At 36.5% G+C, this 17,841-nt stretch overlaps 1 long non-coding RNA gene across 1 annotated transcript in view; it reads right to left on the bottom strand.

Moving 5' to 3' along the window:
• Positions 1–17,841, bottom strand: part of LOC149744434 (uncharacterized) — a 224,159-nt gene that overhangs the window by 71,997 nt on the left and 134,321 nt on the right. Inside the window, exon 4 of the long non-coding RNA XR_016391155.1 lies at positions 8,142–8,256. This is a non-coding gene — a long non-coding RNA (uncharacterized LOC149744434). The remainder of the gene's footprint in view (positions 1–8,141; positions 8,257–17,841) is intronic.

Below are 17,841 nucleotides of genomic sequence, written 5' to 3'. Positions count from 1 at the left end.
AGGATTTTAGATGAATTCTCAATAGAGGTTCTCTTTCTGTCTCCACTGAAAAGATTTTCTAACCTAAATCACTTTCAGTATTTGAGATATAGTTATCTCGTTTTGGTATTTATTGTATATTAAGTTTGTTTTTATGATTTTATAGTATTATAGTATCAGTGGATGTTTAAACTCTTCTAGCAGTGCTCACTAACTCTCTTAGCTGAAGCAGTAGTAGGCCAGTAATAATAATACCATAAATTTTTAGAACTCCTCTAAAACACCAATCTTGCTTCCACATGCAGGCCTTTAAACTTAATTGTCCACCCTGCCTGTAATGCTCATTCCCTGTATCTTTACACGGCTGGCTTCTTCTCAACCTTCAGCCTTCTCAACCTTCAGATCTATGAATACATTTCCTGAGAAATCTTCTCTGATTATCCTGTCAAACAGAATACCCAACAGTCAGCCTCCACCTCAGGACTTTATGTCCTTCAATGCACTTAGCACTTTCTTAAACTATGTCATTTATTTGGCTACCTGTTGTTTATCTGTCTCTTCCAACTACAACAGTGGACGAAGTGCAGTAACCTTGTTTGTCTTGTTTACTTAGCACCTGGATCCCTAGGAGCAATGCTTGAAAAATAGTATACGCTCAGTCAATATTTTAAAATGTCATTGAATGAATTGAGGCAGTTATGGATAAAGTCAATATATGTTTATTATCATTGCATTCTTTGGTAAACGTCAGGGGTTAAGATCCTGAGGGCTCTGCAGTCATACTGCCTGACCCAGGATTTGGATCCTGTGTGGCCTTCAGTTTGCTGATGTTCAAACAGGAAAAAAGAAACATTGCTATATAGGATTATAGTGAACTCAAGTTGAGATTACTCCATGATTCTATTAGTAACTAAAACATTAGAAATGACACATTCTAAATTAACTATAGAAGGCAGAGCATATGCAAAAATAAAAAAAACAAAGAATCAATCTATAATGCTCTTGAATTTCAGAAAACAAAACAAAACTGGGAATTCAGCCAACAATCTAAATACAGCATTTTTCATCTACTTGTGAAATTATACTGTAAAAGCTCAGTAAAGAAAGATTATGCATATGTATATAATGCTTCAGTGAAGATGATAAATGAAACATAGTCACAAAAATCATTCATTGAATATGACATGATTACATTGCTTTCTATCGTTACCTGACAAAGATTACTATGCAAAATTCTCATATGTTTTTAGGAGAAAAAAAGTCTAAATTTCTGAATGAAGGTAAAAACAGAACACACATTTTAAAAACTGTCAAATATAGGCTTTCAATGTGCTTTTCTGTTTTTTAATTAAGAAAAGCAGAATGAAACACAAAGGCTTACAAGAAGATAAGTGGTTATCCTGATTTCTTGAAGATTTCAGGAACTTGACTTTGGCAATGCTTAACAATAAAAAACAAATTACATTTTTATATTTTAATGAGTTTTCCAAGTAAAAATTAGGTAGTCTTTAAGAGTAGTTTGTTTACCTTTTTGAGTGGTTCTTAAGTATAGAATAGCATTACTTTAATGCATACTCACACTTCTGTTGTTCAAAAAAGATATCATTAGCATACTCTATCAGTGACGGGACTCTGATGATACGCCATAGCAATAACTCATCAAAAAGACAGCACTTTGATTACGCCAAAGATTAAATACCTCACCAAAATTCTCATCCTTTTGACAGCTATGTAAAATAACTCCTACCAGAAACTCTTTTGTGGTTAAATTAGTTCTCTTTAACACTACAGATTCATTTTGTTTTTTCTAACAAGGATTTTATTAGACAAGATTTTATTGTATAATTGTATATTCTTTTCTTCTTTATGCCTGAACTGTAACTATTTTCTCTCTTTAAAATTGAGGTAAAATTGACATTTAACATATTAGTTTCATGTTCATATTGAACATGATTCAATATCTGGATACTCTATGAAATGATCACCACAATAAATCTCATTATCATCCGTTACCATGCAAAGGTACAATTGTTTTTATGTGAGAAACTGTAAGATTCATTCTCTTGGCAACTTCCAAATATGCACTACATTAGTACTGACTATAGCCACCATGCTGTACCTTACACCACCACAACTTGTTTATTTTACAACTGGAAGTTTGTACCTCTTCACCCCTTTCATCCACCCCTCAACCCTCCTCCCTTCTAGCAACCACAATTCTGTTCTCTGTATTTATGAGTTTTGTTTTGTCTTGTTTGTTTGATTCCACATATAAGTAAAACTATACAGTACATGTTTTTCTCTGTCTGACATATTTCACTTAGCATAATACCCTCCAGGTTCATCCATGTTGTCGCAAATGGCAAGATTTCATTCTTTTTATGGCTGAGCAGTATTCCAGTGTGTGTGTGCGAGTGCGTGCGCGCATATGCGCGCACACACCACATCTTCTTTATCCATTCATCCATCAATGTACACTTAGGTTGTTTCCATGTATTGGCTATTGTAAATGCTGTGATGAATTTGGGGTGCATATATCTTTTTGAATTAATGTTTTCATTTTCTTCAGAGAAACACCCAGAAGTAGAATAGCTAAATCATGTGGTATTTCTATTTTTTGTTTTTTGAGGAATCTCCATACTGTTTTCCATAGTGGCTGCACCAATTTACATTTCCATCAACAGTGCATGAGGGTTCCCTTTTCTCCACATCTTTGCCAACACTTATTTTTTCTCTTTTTGATAACAGTCACTCTGACAGGTGTGAGGTGGTATATCATTTTGGTTCTGATTTGCATTTCCCTGATGATTAGTGATTTTTAGTATCTTTTCTTGTGCCTCTTGGCCATCTGTGTTGCTTCTTTGGAAAAATGTCAATTCAGATCATCTGCTCACTTTTAAATCAGATTGTTTGGTTTTTTAGTACTGAGTTATATAAGTTCTTTATATATGTGGGGTATTAACCTCATCAGTTATATGGTTAGCAAATATTTTCTCCCATTCAGTAGTGTGCCTTTTCATTTTGTTCATGGTTTCCTTTGCTGTGCAAAAGCTGTTTAGTTTGATGTAGTCCCACGTAATTATTTTTGTTTTACTGCATTTGCTTTTGGGGTCAGATCCAAAAAAATCATAATCAAGACTGATATCAAGGAGCTTACTGCCTATGTTTTCTCCTAAGAGTTTTATGGTTTCAGGTCTTTTGTTTAAGTCTTTAATCCATCTTGAGTTAATATTTCTGGCTGGTGTAAGATAGTAGCTTAGTTTCACTCTTTTACATGGGGCTGTTCAGTTTTTCCAACACCATTTACTAAAGAGACTGTTCCTTCCCCATTGTATATTCTTGTCTCCTTTGCTGCAAATTAACTGACCATATATTTACAGGTTTATTTCTGGGCTCCCTATTGATCTATGTGTCTGTTTCTATGTCAATACCATACTACTTTGAATATAGTTTGAAATCAGGAAGTGTGATGTCTCCACTTTTGTTCTTCTTTCTCAAGATTGCTTTGTCTATATGGGGTATTTTGTAGTTCCATACATATTTTAGGATTGTTTGTTCTGTTTTTTAGAAAAATGCCATTGGAATTTTGATAGGGATTGCACTGAATTTGTAGATTGCTTTGGGTAGTATGATCATTTAAACAATATTAATTCTTCCAATCCATGAGCATGGTATATCTTTCCATTTATTTGTGTTGTCTTCAATTTCTTTCAACAATACTTTACAGTTTTTAGTGTACACCTCAGGTCTTTCACCTCCTTGATTAAATTTATTCCTAGGTATTTTATTATTTTTGATGCAATTGTAAATGGGATTTTTTTTTAAGTTTTCTCTTTCTGATAGTCCGTTGTTAGTGTATAGAGACACCTGAGACATTTTTATGAATTTTTACCCTGCAACTTTACTGAATTCATTTATTAGTTCTAACAGTTTTTAGTGAAGTTTGTAGGGTTTTCTATATATAAAATCATGTTATCTGCAAACAGTGACAGTTTTACTTCTTCCCTTCCAATCTGGATGTTTTTTATTTTTTATTATTATTATTTTTTTTGCTTAATTGCTTTGGCTAGGACTTCCAAAACTATGTTGAATAAAAGTGGTGAGAACAGGCATCCTGTTTTTACCTGATCTGAGAGGGAAAATTTTCAGCTTTTCATTGTTGAGTATGATGTTACTTGTGGGACTGTCACATATAGTCTTTACTATGTTGAGGTAAGTTCCCTCTATACCTACCTTGTTGAGAGTTTTAATCATAAATGGTTGCTAAATTTTGTCAAATGCTTTTCTGCATTTATTGAGATGATCCTATGATTTTTCATCCTGAATTTTGTTACTGTGGTACATCACATTGATTGATTTGTGGGTGTTGTTCCATCCTGAATCTCTGGAATAAATCCCGCTTCATCATGGTGTATGATTCTTTTAATGTATTCTTAAATTCAGTCTGCTAATATTTTGTTGAGGATTTTTGCATCTATGCCATCAGAGATATTGGTCTGCAATTTTCTTTTTTTGTAGTATCCTTGTCTGGTTTTGGTATCAGGGTAAAGCTGGCCTCATAAAATAAGTTTGAAAGAGTCCCCTCCTCCCAAATGGCCCCTGCCCCTCTGGCAGACACTTTACAATTAGATAATGAATCTTCTTCCCATTCAGTCTAGGCACTTTTCAAACTGCTATTTGTATGCTGGACCCTGGGGGTGAGTGAGTCTGCATATGAGTCCTTTAAGAGCAGTATCTCAGTTCCTTACAGCACTTTGGGTCTCCAAAATATAAGCCCCATTGGTTTTTGTTTTTTGTTTTTGCGGTACGCGGGCCTCTCACTGTGTGGCCTCTCCCGTTGCGGAGCACAGGCTCCGGACGCACAGGCTCAGCGGCCATGGCTCACGGGCCCAGCCGCTCCGCGGCATGTGGGATCTTCCCGGACCGCGTCACGAACCCGTGACCCCTGCATCGGCAGGCGGACTCTCAACCGCTGCGCCACCAGGGAAGTCCCCAGCCCCATTCATTTTTAAAGCCAGATATCTGGGCGGCTTCTCTCCCTATTGCAGGTCTCAAGGGTGCCTGACAGACTCCTATCTCCTCAGAGGCAAGCTCCAGACTTGTGAGATCCTTCCCGATTGTGGGTCACTGTGCCCAGAATGGGGTTTTTGGCAAGACTGCCTCTCTGCCTCTTCTACCTGTCTCACTGTGGTCCTTTTGTTGTTTGTTGTGAAAGAGCTGTTCAGCTCGTTTTCAGGTCTTTTTCAGAGGGAATTGTTTGATATGTAGCTATAGATTTGGTGTGTCCATGGGAAGAGGTGAGTTCAGGATCTTCCTATGGTGCCATCTTGGACTGCCCCCTAGACATTCATTTTATATATATATATACACCATACAGTTCATGACTGGCAAAGCAATACGGTAAGCTCTTATTTAAATAAATAAATATGCATAGCTAAAACATTTTTTTCCTAATAGCATTAATTTAAATTAATCCCAAATTATAAATCATTTAAACAAATATCATTTTTCACTTTTCATACAAACTAAGAACATTCTTGCATATGTAGCTTAAGTTCATAAGTATATTTTATATTATTTCTTTAGAAAAAATTACCAGTTGTAAAAATGTCTGGATAAAGAGGATGCATAAGAATGTAAAACTCTCTCCAGAAATGATATTCAATTTGCATCATTGTCACAATTTGGGTTCTCTGGGATCAGACGCTAAAATTGAGCTTGGGGTGCAAGATATTTATTAGGAATCAATACCTGTGAAAGGAAGGGCAGTCAGCAGAATTGAACAGAGGAGGCTAATAAGCAGTGTAGGTCCAACATTGTTATTTTTTTCTTTTTTTTTCCTCAGTGCCTAGTCATGTCCTTTGCTTTTGCCTTTTGGTATGTTTACCTTATTTCTTTTTAGGAGCTTATCATATATTAAAGATATTAAACTTTTCCCTCTCATTGTAATTTGCAAATAGTTATCCAGGGCTCATTAATATTGTTAACAATACAATTTACTTTAGGTAATATTAACATGTCTTTAACCGTGCTTTTAAATGCTATTATAAAGAAGATTTGCTTATCCTATCATTAAACTTGCTATTGCTTGTAAATAAGAATGTTATTGATTTTTTGCATATATTAACTTGCTATTTTACTGTACTTTCTTATTGCTTCAAGTAATTTCTAAATTGATTTTCATGGCTCCTAAGTATGCAGGCTTTGCATCTATAACCTTCAACTATTCTTAAACATCAATTATTTGGTAACATCCAATTCCAATACAGCCTGATGCCATGATGGAATGAGATGTTAGGGAGTTCTTGGGGGAAAGGATGAGTGGATTTTGCTTGCCTGAAGGATGAGAATTTTTGTTGCCAGATGGTGAGGCTGTGATAGACTGTGGTTTCCCAAAATGGTCAGAGCATTACTTCTGGTTACACATGCTCTTCAGAACTTTGCCACTCCTTCATCAAGAGGTGAAGGCAATCTCCCCCCATCCCGCATGGGGGAGGGAGACTGTGACAACCTTCACAAATGCAATACCAGATAAGTTACCCTAACTTCCAAGGCTGGGTCATCAAAGGTGGCTTGGTTTTTATCTGGCTCTTTCTCTCAGGATGCTTGCCCTTGGAGTTCCTGAGGAAGCCCAGTCCACAGAGAAAGGCCACTCACAGGTGCTCTGGCCAATAGTCACTGGTTAAATTTACATACACAAGACAAACATCTTCTACCTTAATGCTTTTGGCCTTGAATTTTATTGCACCTCATATTATTTCTCTTCTTTATTTCTGCATTAGAAATCTAGCAAGTTTATTTTTTCACATGAATCTCTTATAAAGCATGAATGGATATTAATTTTTGACACCATCTGAATATCTCTATCTTTAATAGGAAGCTTTAATTTACTTTGACTGTCATGATGAATATGTTTGAGCTTCGTTCTCTTATATAACGTTATAAGAAGTTCATCTTTAAACTGGTTACTTTTGCTATATGAATTTTTTTTTGATTTTTTTGAAGGCATACAGACATTTCATTCTATTTTTAATTATTCTAGAAGTTATATTCAACATAAATCAACACATTTGGCCCTCTATTTCTCTAATTATTTGTGTGAATATTTAACTAATACTTCTTGACTCTCGACCCTATATAAATTAGGTATCATGGGTTGATTGTTTATCACAAGCCAGCCTTGCTGCTAAGTATTTTATAAGTAGGTCTCTTGATCTGCATAAGAAGCTTATGAAATAAGTATTATTTTTATTTATATTTATCTTCAGAGAGATTAACTAACTTGTCAAGGTCACACGTGTATTAAGTGATAAAACAGGGATGCAAATTAAATTTGCCAACTCGTAACTACAAGTTCTTAACCACTACATACTATTGCTATAAATTACATTTCCCCTTCACCAACCCAATTTCATTTGCTCACTTGGAGAATACAATATCACATACCTAGACCAAGTTCAAACGTCACTCCCACCACCCCACACCACACCTACCCACCCCCCACCCCCCCCCCACACACACAATAAGAATTTCTCTCTGATTTCCCAAACATAGTTAATTACTCCTTTTTTGTGCTTCCACATCACTTGCTGTATAAATCTGTGAATATTTGTCATGATGCTTTGTAACTAGTGGTTGGCCTGCCTGCTTCTCTAACTACATGCTGAGCTGCACTTTGCATTCTCAATGTCTGCCAGGATCATTTACCCATAATAGGTCATGGTGAGTCTTATTAAATGAACAATAAGTGGTTGAATATATTTTCTTCTGTAACTGAAACTACACATCCAGGAGATGTCTTGAATATGCTTGTGTTATAAAGTAAAAGTGTTTTCTCTGTGTTTAATGTATTTAATTAAAGGAAATCCAGACTGAACCAAATTTATATCACTGATTAGTTAATATAGATAGCACAGAAATGTCATAATTTTTCTGTGCTTGGGAAGATTGTTTCTGGCAATGGAATTATGGAAGATATATTAGCATGTACTGAAGTAAAATGAAACATAGTACCAAGACATTCTGATCAGCGTGCTCTCACAATCTCAGTGAATAGGGTTCTAGGGAAAGCAGTAAATACAGACATCGGTAAAGAAAAAGAAATGAGGTATCTAATTCCAGAACTTCAAAGGAATTTTGATTTTCATTTCAATTCCGCTCACCATTAACTGCAGAGAGGTTGACTCTTCCTGAAGATGTGAGGAGTAAATTCCCTTGAGACAGATGGGGTTTGGAGGGCTCTGGAGGGGAAGCAGCAGTTCTTCTGTCAAAGTCCCACTGCCAAAGACCATTTCCAGTTAATACTACAGGCTTTGTTGTATCAGACCATAATGCTTTAAATTATATTTCCAGTGCTCATAATTATGTTTATAGTTGAGAGAACAAATGACTCAAAGTGATTTGCACTGAAATTTCTATCTATTAAAGCAGAAGGCCTTATTAAAGAAATTTACCTTTGCATAGAAATATGAACAAAGAGTAATGAGAACACTACTCATCACCCCTTCAACTTCAGATATTACCCTTTCAAAAGACACTGACTAACGCGCACTCTATCCTCATTGGTAATAAGTGAATCAGCTGTGTTTTAGTTCTTCATGTAGAACTCTATTTTCTTACACATTTTACTTTGTTGAAACTTGTGTCCCATAGTCATGAGGACAGTGGATCCGAAAACATTTTATAATCATAAAAAAATACATTTAGCATATAGTCAGTAAATCAACTGAAAGTTTCATATTTTTACCTTCCTGAAACAAATAATACTTTATATCATGATATAAATATATATATATTATACCATAACACTTAGCCTAACTGGCAAATGAAAAGTGGTCTTATTTTAAATATTTTCAAAGTAATTAAGAATTGAGCAATTAAGAAAATAGTCAATAGTAATAAACTATGAATAGAATTCTTTCATTTCTCATATATGTAACACTTCTACATTTTTGTCAATCATTACTGCCTGTTCCTCACAAAATACTGTAAGGCTTTTAAAAGTTTGAGTCAGTAAGACTTAGAAGTTCAAATGCTGTCTCTCTCTTTTTTTTTTTTTTTTTTTTTTGCGGTACGCGGGCCTCTCACTGTTGTGGCCTCTCCCGTTGTGGAGCACAGGCTCTGGACGCGCAGGCTCAGCAGCCACGGCTGATGGGCCCAGCTGCTCCGCGGCATGTGGGATCCTCCCGGACCGGGGCACGAACCCATGTCCCCTGCATCGGCAGGTGGACTCTCAACCACTGTGCCACCAGGGAAGCCCCAAATGCTGTCTCTTTAAATAGTAACGTGATGCAAGGTACTGTCTTGTAAACCGTTTAAAGTTTATTAATTTATAATCTTCTGGCATAATATTTTTAATAAATTTTAAACATAATTATATCAGAAAATTATAATGAATGAAGAGCAGTATCACCTGTAGTCTTAGCACAAAAAAGTAAAACACTACTTTTTTTACTGTATGATTATATGTAAGATGTTTAAATCAAGAATTTTTTTCACAAGAATGTTAAGAACACTAGTTTTAAAATAAGCACACATTTCTACAGTTTAAAGTTTGCAAAGTTCTCACTTTGATTTACTATATGATTTTAGATTAAGTCATTTATAACCTTGCTTCTTAAACTTCTAAAATGTCATATTTAATTTTCCTATTTATTAAAGCAATAAATACTTATTTGGGAAAATACAAAAAAAATTAAGAAGCATACTAAAACCTCCAGTTGTTATTTGATATTCAAGGCTTTGACTGAAAATAATTCTATAAGTATTTTAATAGAAACATCTCCATTTCAATATTCCAAAAGACAAAGAAAATGATGCAGTCAAAAGTATTAACTAAAAATCGAGGCATTAAAATCAACAGGTGCAGGGCTTCCCTGGTGGCGCAGTGGTTGAGAGTCCGCCTGCCGATGCAGGGGACACGGGTTCGTGCCCCGGTCCGGGAAGTTCCCACATGCCGTGGAGCGGCCGGGCCTGTGAGCCATGGCCGCTGAGCCTGTGCGTCCGGAGCCTGTGCTCCGCAATGGGAGAGGCCACAGCAGTGAGAGGCCCGCGTACCGTGAAAAAACAAAATCAACAGGTGCAAACCTGCAGATATCACACATGTAAAGATAAACTTTTGGAATGGGAAAAGCAATATTTAAATCTATCTGGACAGTATTTTCTGTACTATGGTATGTCTTTAATGCATGTCTGAATCTGTTCAATTAGCCTTCTGCTCTACTGTGAGGGGGTGGGAGAGGGAAGCAGATCTTTCGTAGGCAATACTTCATGGCAGATAATGACTTCCCTTATTCTACCTGAATCCATATATTTTTATAAACCAGAAAGATGCCAAGTGTTAACCTGGAATTTTAACTTGTTTCAGAACAGATCCATGACTGAATTTGTTTCTTAAAGACTGATAGGTACATATACATATAAAATACATGTGTACGTGCATACACACATGCATACATACTGTACAACTTCCTTCAGTAAATCATTCCAATACTGAATTCTTCTATGATTAAGACTTTTGTTTTTTCTTATTACAGGTAAAAATTTGCACTCTTCAATTCAGGTATTGTCCTCTTACTTATTTCCCCCATACATAGGTCTTTTATACATTAAGACATGGGTTAGATACAGATAAAACCACAAAGGAAGCAAATTTTGTCTTTATCATGTTCCTCCTCATCTTTGATTCATTCTTTTTCCTTCAAATCCAAGAGACCGCCCCCCCACAAGCCTTTTCCTCACAGCCCCACCCAACTAATGAGAGGCACAGGCATCAATCTCAGTGCTTTGAGGTCCTTCTAGCTCCTAAGAGCTATTCTAAGTGCTTTATACACATCTCAAGTGAACCTCACAACAACATTTTGAACTATGTATCAGCTTCAATATACAATTTTTTTAAATGAAGCTTAAAGTATTTTAACTGCCCACGGTCATAAAAATAATTAGTAATAGTGAAGTTCATATTTGAACGCTGGTCTCTGTAACTCCAATATTTCTACCATATTGATTTTATTAAAGAATACTCCATGAAATGTATATCTCCACTCCTATCCCTCTCCTTTTCAAAGCATTCCTTCTGAGTTACATTTTCTTATGCTTTCCTTTGCTAGGAAATTAATAAGTGGCTCTTTCTAATATGGAATTAGTGAATGCTGGAAACCAAGGAAATGTTGTTCCAAGCAGTGAGTTTAATGATAAAAAAATTAGACACAATGACAATTTACTTAGAAAGGAATAACTGAACATACTTGAAATCATAACACAAGGCCATTGTTTAGCCTGGTTTCATGTAGGTCCAAGTAACAATAACGCCTCCTTCAAAGATGTGTTTCCTCAAATTACTTCATAAGCCAAATGCCTGAGCCAAAGTATACAAGTAGTGTTTAAGGCACCGAGAAGGGCAGAGGGTCAAATTGAAGCAGACCAGAAAAAGTCTAAGAAATACCTCTGTGGATTCAAGTTCGGGAGCCCAGTAGACATATAAAGGACTTACGACATGGAGGGTCATGCCACTACGACTGGAAAAAGGACTTTTAACTAATACACCCACAGATGCTACCTAAAAATGAATGTCAAAGAAAAGTACTATTTTCAATTCAGAGTGTAGGCAATTACCAAAAGCAAGTGAGATGTTAACCTAAGCTAAAAAGTCAGGATTGGGAACTACTATCATAATGAGAGCAAAGGAATTAAGGGTTTTGAACTCTCCATCTGAGTTTAAGTTTTGAGGAATCGAAAATAACTAGGAGTCAAAGCACAAGGTCAGACAGATGGGCTTGCAGTGGGTGATACGGTATTTGCACTGCATTATTACAGTACTCCACTTCCTCTCAAAATAGAATCCTATCAGTTTTTGCTTCATAACACACCATAGCAAAATGTGGGGACTTCAAACAGCAAAATGTGGGGACTTCAAACACATGCGTTACTCCTCACATTCTGTGAGTTCATCTGGAGATTCTTATGGTCTCAGCTGGCTGACTGGGGCTTAAAGGACAAGGATGGCCTCAGTCATTGCTGGGACAGCTAGGGTCTCTCTTCACATGATCTCTCATTCTCTCTGATCACACGGTGGGAAATGGGTTCCTGGCAGCAAGGAAGGGTTAGTGACAAAAGGTCTCAGCTTGCATTGCAGTTGCTAATGTCCCATTGGCCAAAGCAAGTCACTTGTCCAGAATTAGATTCAAATGGGATGAGTAGCAAATTCACATTGCAAAAAGATGTACATGCAGGGATGGGAGAGATCTGTGGTCATTTTAGAATCTAACAAAACATTCTAGAACCAAAAGCAAAATTTACTTGGATTTAAGCTATTTTTCCAACTAGAGGATTGAGAAATAGAGAACATAAAGAACACGTATTCCATTTATTTCCTCAGTTTCCTTAGGTATTGCAAGAACCTTCTAACATCAGAACCAGTGTCACCACTTGAACATAAAGACAAAAGAAAAACATGATCATCCAGCTAAGAAGGCAGAGAATTTACAGAAATGTTTACCAAAGTCCCCAGATACTCCACAGTTGGAGAATGGCTTCAGACATTAGCATTAGATCAGAAATAATTCCAAATCTGTTTTAACTCATAACACAAATAACTCATAGGGTCAACCGTGAACAAGCACCTCCTCTAGGAAGGGGGTCAATTTATAGGCGCTTTTCTGAATTTTTTCCAGAATATACATTTAATATTTTTAAAAATCCAAAAGCAATCATACAATGCTGCTAAAGATAAAGACCATTGTGGGATATTACTGTCTTAGTATTCACTCAGTTATTTTACTAAATATATTATACAAAGTGATAATGTCTGTAGATATCAGATACTGCTCTTTTCACTTTTAGGGTAATTTTTTGAATCTTGTGTCATCTGATGACTCAACAATTCCTTGCACATAATCAATTGCAATCTCAGCTACCATATCATCTTCATTATTGGTCTGGCCGAGTATATGTCACAGTTTAGCACTTGCTTTAAATTTATATGTAAAATGTTCTGCACTAAAGACTTCCAACATTCTATAAGAAAATTCAATTTGAATAACAGTCGCTTACAAATGCAATTTTTTTTGCATCACTACAAAGTAAATAACATCATTTGATTTCAATTAAATAAAGTGACACTAAAATCTTTGTAAGCAAAAATATAACAATAGAAATACATTAGGGTAGAAATTTATAGGCATTGTAATGACTGCCAGCTGCTGCAATTGCATTCCTTAAAATGCAGAACAAACTTCACTCACTAAATTCATGACAGAAAGGAATCATGAAAAATTACACTTCTTTACAATGTCTAAGTCCAATATGCTTTCAATTAGATAAGAGTTTGATTCAGATGAGGATTCAAAAAATATATAACACCTGAAAAGCAGATACATGCAAGACACAGGGTATTGTTTTATGAGAATAAAGTGATTAGATCACTAAATTACTCCCATTGTTTAATTCAATTCAATTTAATATATTCTCTAAACACCTCTGGTATTTTCAGTAATTTTCCTTAGTTATTGCAAAAAAAAACCAGAAAGTCAAGAAAGAGCTATCATACTGGATTGACTAAATTCTATTCTATTCAGAGTGTTTTAGGAAGTATTTCTATCCCTTACTCAGAATCTGTGCCTCTATCTTAAAACCCTATGCAGTTCCAAGCCACGTGCCATATGGTCCAAGAGTCATCTATCCTGACAAGTACTGTCCTTCCTCCCCCCATCAGCATGACTTTGAGGACCTAGACACTCTGGATGAGTCCAAGCTCTGCCTGGGGCCCTGAGGTCTTCCTCTGAGGTTGCCAGTGGTCCCACTTGCCTATATGGCTTTTGTAGGCATTTTTTCTCCAGAAATATTGCTGGCCCTCTGCCTTCTCTGCTGGAAACCAGGGCATGTCCCCTGTGTGCTGAGACCCCCAAAACCACTCCATTTTCACCATCTCCCTTCACACTAGGCTGGAAAAACTTTCTAGGTCCCAATCTTTTCCCATCTCTGGAATCTAGGAAGATTCACAGGAGTCTTCTGTATTCTCTCTTGTCCCAAAACTCACTCAAAACAACAAACATAAGTCTAACCATGTGCTTATATAGAATGGGTTGAGGTGGGAGTGTTCAGAAGAAAACAGAGGGAAAAAACATAATACCTCAAAATATCACATGACCCACACACCAAGTTTGCAGGACTGTAGTAAGATTTAGAAATGATCCATGTAAAATTTCTGGCATATTCTAGACTTGCTCTGGCTGTTGTTGTTATTATTATAAGAACATGTAAAATTACTCCTTAGATTTCTGATATTCCTGAAACCTTGGAACAATTATTTGAACAAAGACTGATAATATTAACACTGAAATAAGTGTGTGTGGGTGTATACACATACATACATATATACGTATCAATACATCTACCAGGTGGAACATACTGAAGCCCCAAGATTCAGAGAAATTGATTCAGCAGAAGCAAGCTATTGATACTTTGAAGATGCAATAAAGATTTAAATCCCAAAGACTAAAAATCAAATTTAAATCTAAACAACGATCAAGGTTGCTGACACATTTCTCCAATAAGCAATGTTCCCACATTTCTACTGATGTTTTCTTAAAAGTTTCAATTCTCACTGGGCTACTGACTTATTGAGTGCATAGTGAATATCTATATATTCTTCCGACTAATCCTTAATGGGGCTGTGCTGGTGTTATTCTGACTGCAATATAAATTGGCTTTGCCTTTCTCTAGCTGCAATTTTTTTCATAAAAGTTTATGTCATCTATAGATCATGACTCTAGAACATATGTCCAAATATGCCCACTTTCTGAGAGGAAAAGAAAGGAAGGTCAAGATTTCATGGCCTCCATACAATTTGAAAAGGTATTTGAAGAGCATGAGGCACTATGCAATAGTACAAGGAACAGACTCTCCAATACAGGGTTTTATATATTTTAAGAATAAGACCAAAAGGCCCCAACACTAAGGCCATTTGCTGTTTTAACATTATTTGGCGTGAGATCATAGTATGTGCTTTACTACCTAAGTGAGGAGAAAGAGGCTGAGTCACAGGATGTGAACTTCATGGGTTGTGACAGCAACAGCCCTGTGGCAGCCACACCTGGAGATGAAACCATGAGCAGAATGCACTGCAGAAGAGGCCAACCTTATGCACCCAACTTCAATGCCAAGAGACCAGGCCTCTGGAAGTCTGCATGACTGAGCCTCTAACTCCTTCTGAGCCACAGTTCTCTCCAGGTCAGTAAAGGGCTTAGAGATGGAAAGTAAAAGACAGCCTTGACCATCCTACCAATCTATGAGTCAGGAGGCCAAGAAAAAATGAATGAAGCCTTTTGCTCACCTTAAATCATAGCACATGATCAACTAATAATGAGACCCCACAGTGGTCAGATTCTAAATCTAAATACATTAGGAATGAATTATCCAGCAGAGTAGGTTAGGAATTGAACATGAATGAAAGTGTTTATTCTAGCACTTTTGTCCTCTCTTGTACAGAATCGATTGGAATATAGTAATAGGGAGGAGATAATAAGGTTTACCCCTAAAATGTTGGAAATTAGGCAAATACAGGAGAAATACTGCCCATAATCTCTTGAAGCATCCAACATTTTTGAGAGTGGTAATTCTGAGATTGATTACAGAGGGAAGAGCCAGTGTGAATTGGATCAAGATGGTCATAGTGAGCAGAGAAAGAAGTAGATGAATTCTAAATATTTGGGGGGTAGATGACTTTATGATTGATTTGCTAAGATCCTGTGTTGGAAAACAGAGATTGAGGAGCAAACGATCACCTATAGTTTCCAGGATGAGTAGCTAAGTAGATAGTGGGGTCCTTTGCTCAGATGGGAAGCAATGGAAGATCAGAAGGCTGTAGATAATCATCTGTAGTTTGATGAAATATGTGCCTATAGCTATTTCTACTTATATGTCCCAATGACATTTCGGGTTCAATGTATCTTTAACTTCTGTTATGGACTGAATGTCTGTGTCCCCTCAAAGTTCATATATTGAAGCCCTAACTCCAATGTGATGGTAGTAGGAGATGGGGACTGTGGGAGGTGATTAGGTTCAGATGAGGTCATGAAGGTGGGGCATCTATGATGGGATTTGTGCCCTTATAAGAAGAGGAAGAAACACCAGAACTACCTCTCTCTGCCACTTGAAGATACAGCAAGAAGACGATGATCTTTAAGTCAGGAAGAGGGCTCTCACCAGAATCCAACCATGCTGGCACCCTGATCTCAGACTTCCCAGCCTTCAGAACTGTGAGAAATAAATGTTTGTTGGGGTCTTTTTGTTCTTTTTTTGTTTTTTTGAAGTAAATTAATTAGCAAGTGTTTATTGATCATCAAATATGTGTAAGATATTATGTGAGGTATTTCCAGAGATTAAAATAAGTACAATTCATGGTGCAGTTATGTTGAAAACTTTTGGAATGTGGTGGAGAAACGAGCAACGAACAAATACTTGAAAGATGATTTCTGCTTCCAAGGGGCTCAGCCTTTACACATCTAGGTTTCCCATTAGACTATGAGTTCTTTTGTGACTGAGAACATACCTTACCTAACTTGCATATCCAGAGCTTAGAAACAAATATAAGATATATTAGAAACTTAATTAGTGATGTTTTAAATAATTTTTGATATTTATAAGTATTCATATTAATTTGTTTTGTGAGGGGTTAAAATACAATAGTTGCCAGTAGATATTTTCTTTTAGATCATGGTTTATGGTCAAAAAAGCATAGTCTTAGAGGCAGATTCAAGTTCATGTCCTCACTACATATTGCTTTCTCATTTTTATTTTCCTCCTTTTTCATCTCCGATTCCATGGTCCATGGCATATAACAACTTGCCTGCAAAGAACCTCAACTTCCTAAACCCTTGCATCGGTCCATGGTACTTGCCTGGTAAAACGCCACCCTAGATAAACCTAAGCACCTCCCTCCTACATGCCTGCACCCCTGAATTATACTGGAGAGAAATCACCCAATCAGTCTTAGTTTTTTTAACTCTTAATTAATAATTAAAAACTTCAAATGTACACCCAAGATTTTCAGGAATTCTACTGTTTATCAAGTAAACTTGATGTCCCACTCACAATGTTTTATAACATCTCCTCAATCTGAGAGAAACAATCAGGTGTATTTAGTGCCGTCAAATCTATAATGAAGCAGTACAAAAAAGGCGCAATTCTGAATAACTCAACCACTTCTCCTCACAAATGATCTTCAGGAGCATATGGTAGGAGAAAAATTCTTCAACTGGAAAATTTTGTCAGCTTCTGCACCCACATCCCCTTCAAAATTCCAGGCCTGTCCATACTTGCAGGCCTCTTGGATGAAATCTCACTACAAATCAATTGGATGAGGGAATTTAATTTCGCTAATGTTAAAATGGCAAGCCTCAAAGCATGGCCTTACCTTGTAGCTGATGTGGTCTACCAACTTTGTTTCCTGTCTTGATTTACCTACATCATCCTTGAGGATTTCAAAAGGCTTGCATCATCCATTCCTAAAACTGTTTATTGAGTGCCAACTTGGTGGCAGGTATTGTTATAGAAGATGGAGGAACAAAGTGAACAAAAATATAAAGTTCCCACACTTGTGAAGATTATATTCTAGTGGGGAGAGCTACACTTATATACAAGCAAGTATATGAATAGACCATAGATTGATAAGTGCTAGAAAGAAAAACAAAGAAAATATGGGAAATAAAGAGGGCCATGTAGTTGGGACTCTTTTCTATAAGGCTGGTAAGGAAGACCTCATTAATAAAACATTTAAGCAGAGTCCTAAAGAAAGCGATAGTGCAAGCCATGTGACTTAAAAGGGAAAGTCAGAGGAGGGGGGCAGAAATAGTAACACATGGT

The sequence above is a fragment of the Delphinapterus leucas genome, chromosome 21 (assembly GCF_059928025.1).
Source record: "Delphinapterus leucas isolate spDelLeu-1000000601 "Yukka" chromosome 21, BTC_Dleu_Yukka2, whole genome shotgun sequence".
Classification (NCBI taxonomy): Eukaryota; Metazoa; Chordata; class Mammalia; order Artiodactyla; family Monodontidae; genus Delphinapterus; species Delphinapterus leucas.
This window is presented reverse-complemented; position numbering and strand designations above follow the sequence as displayed.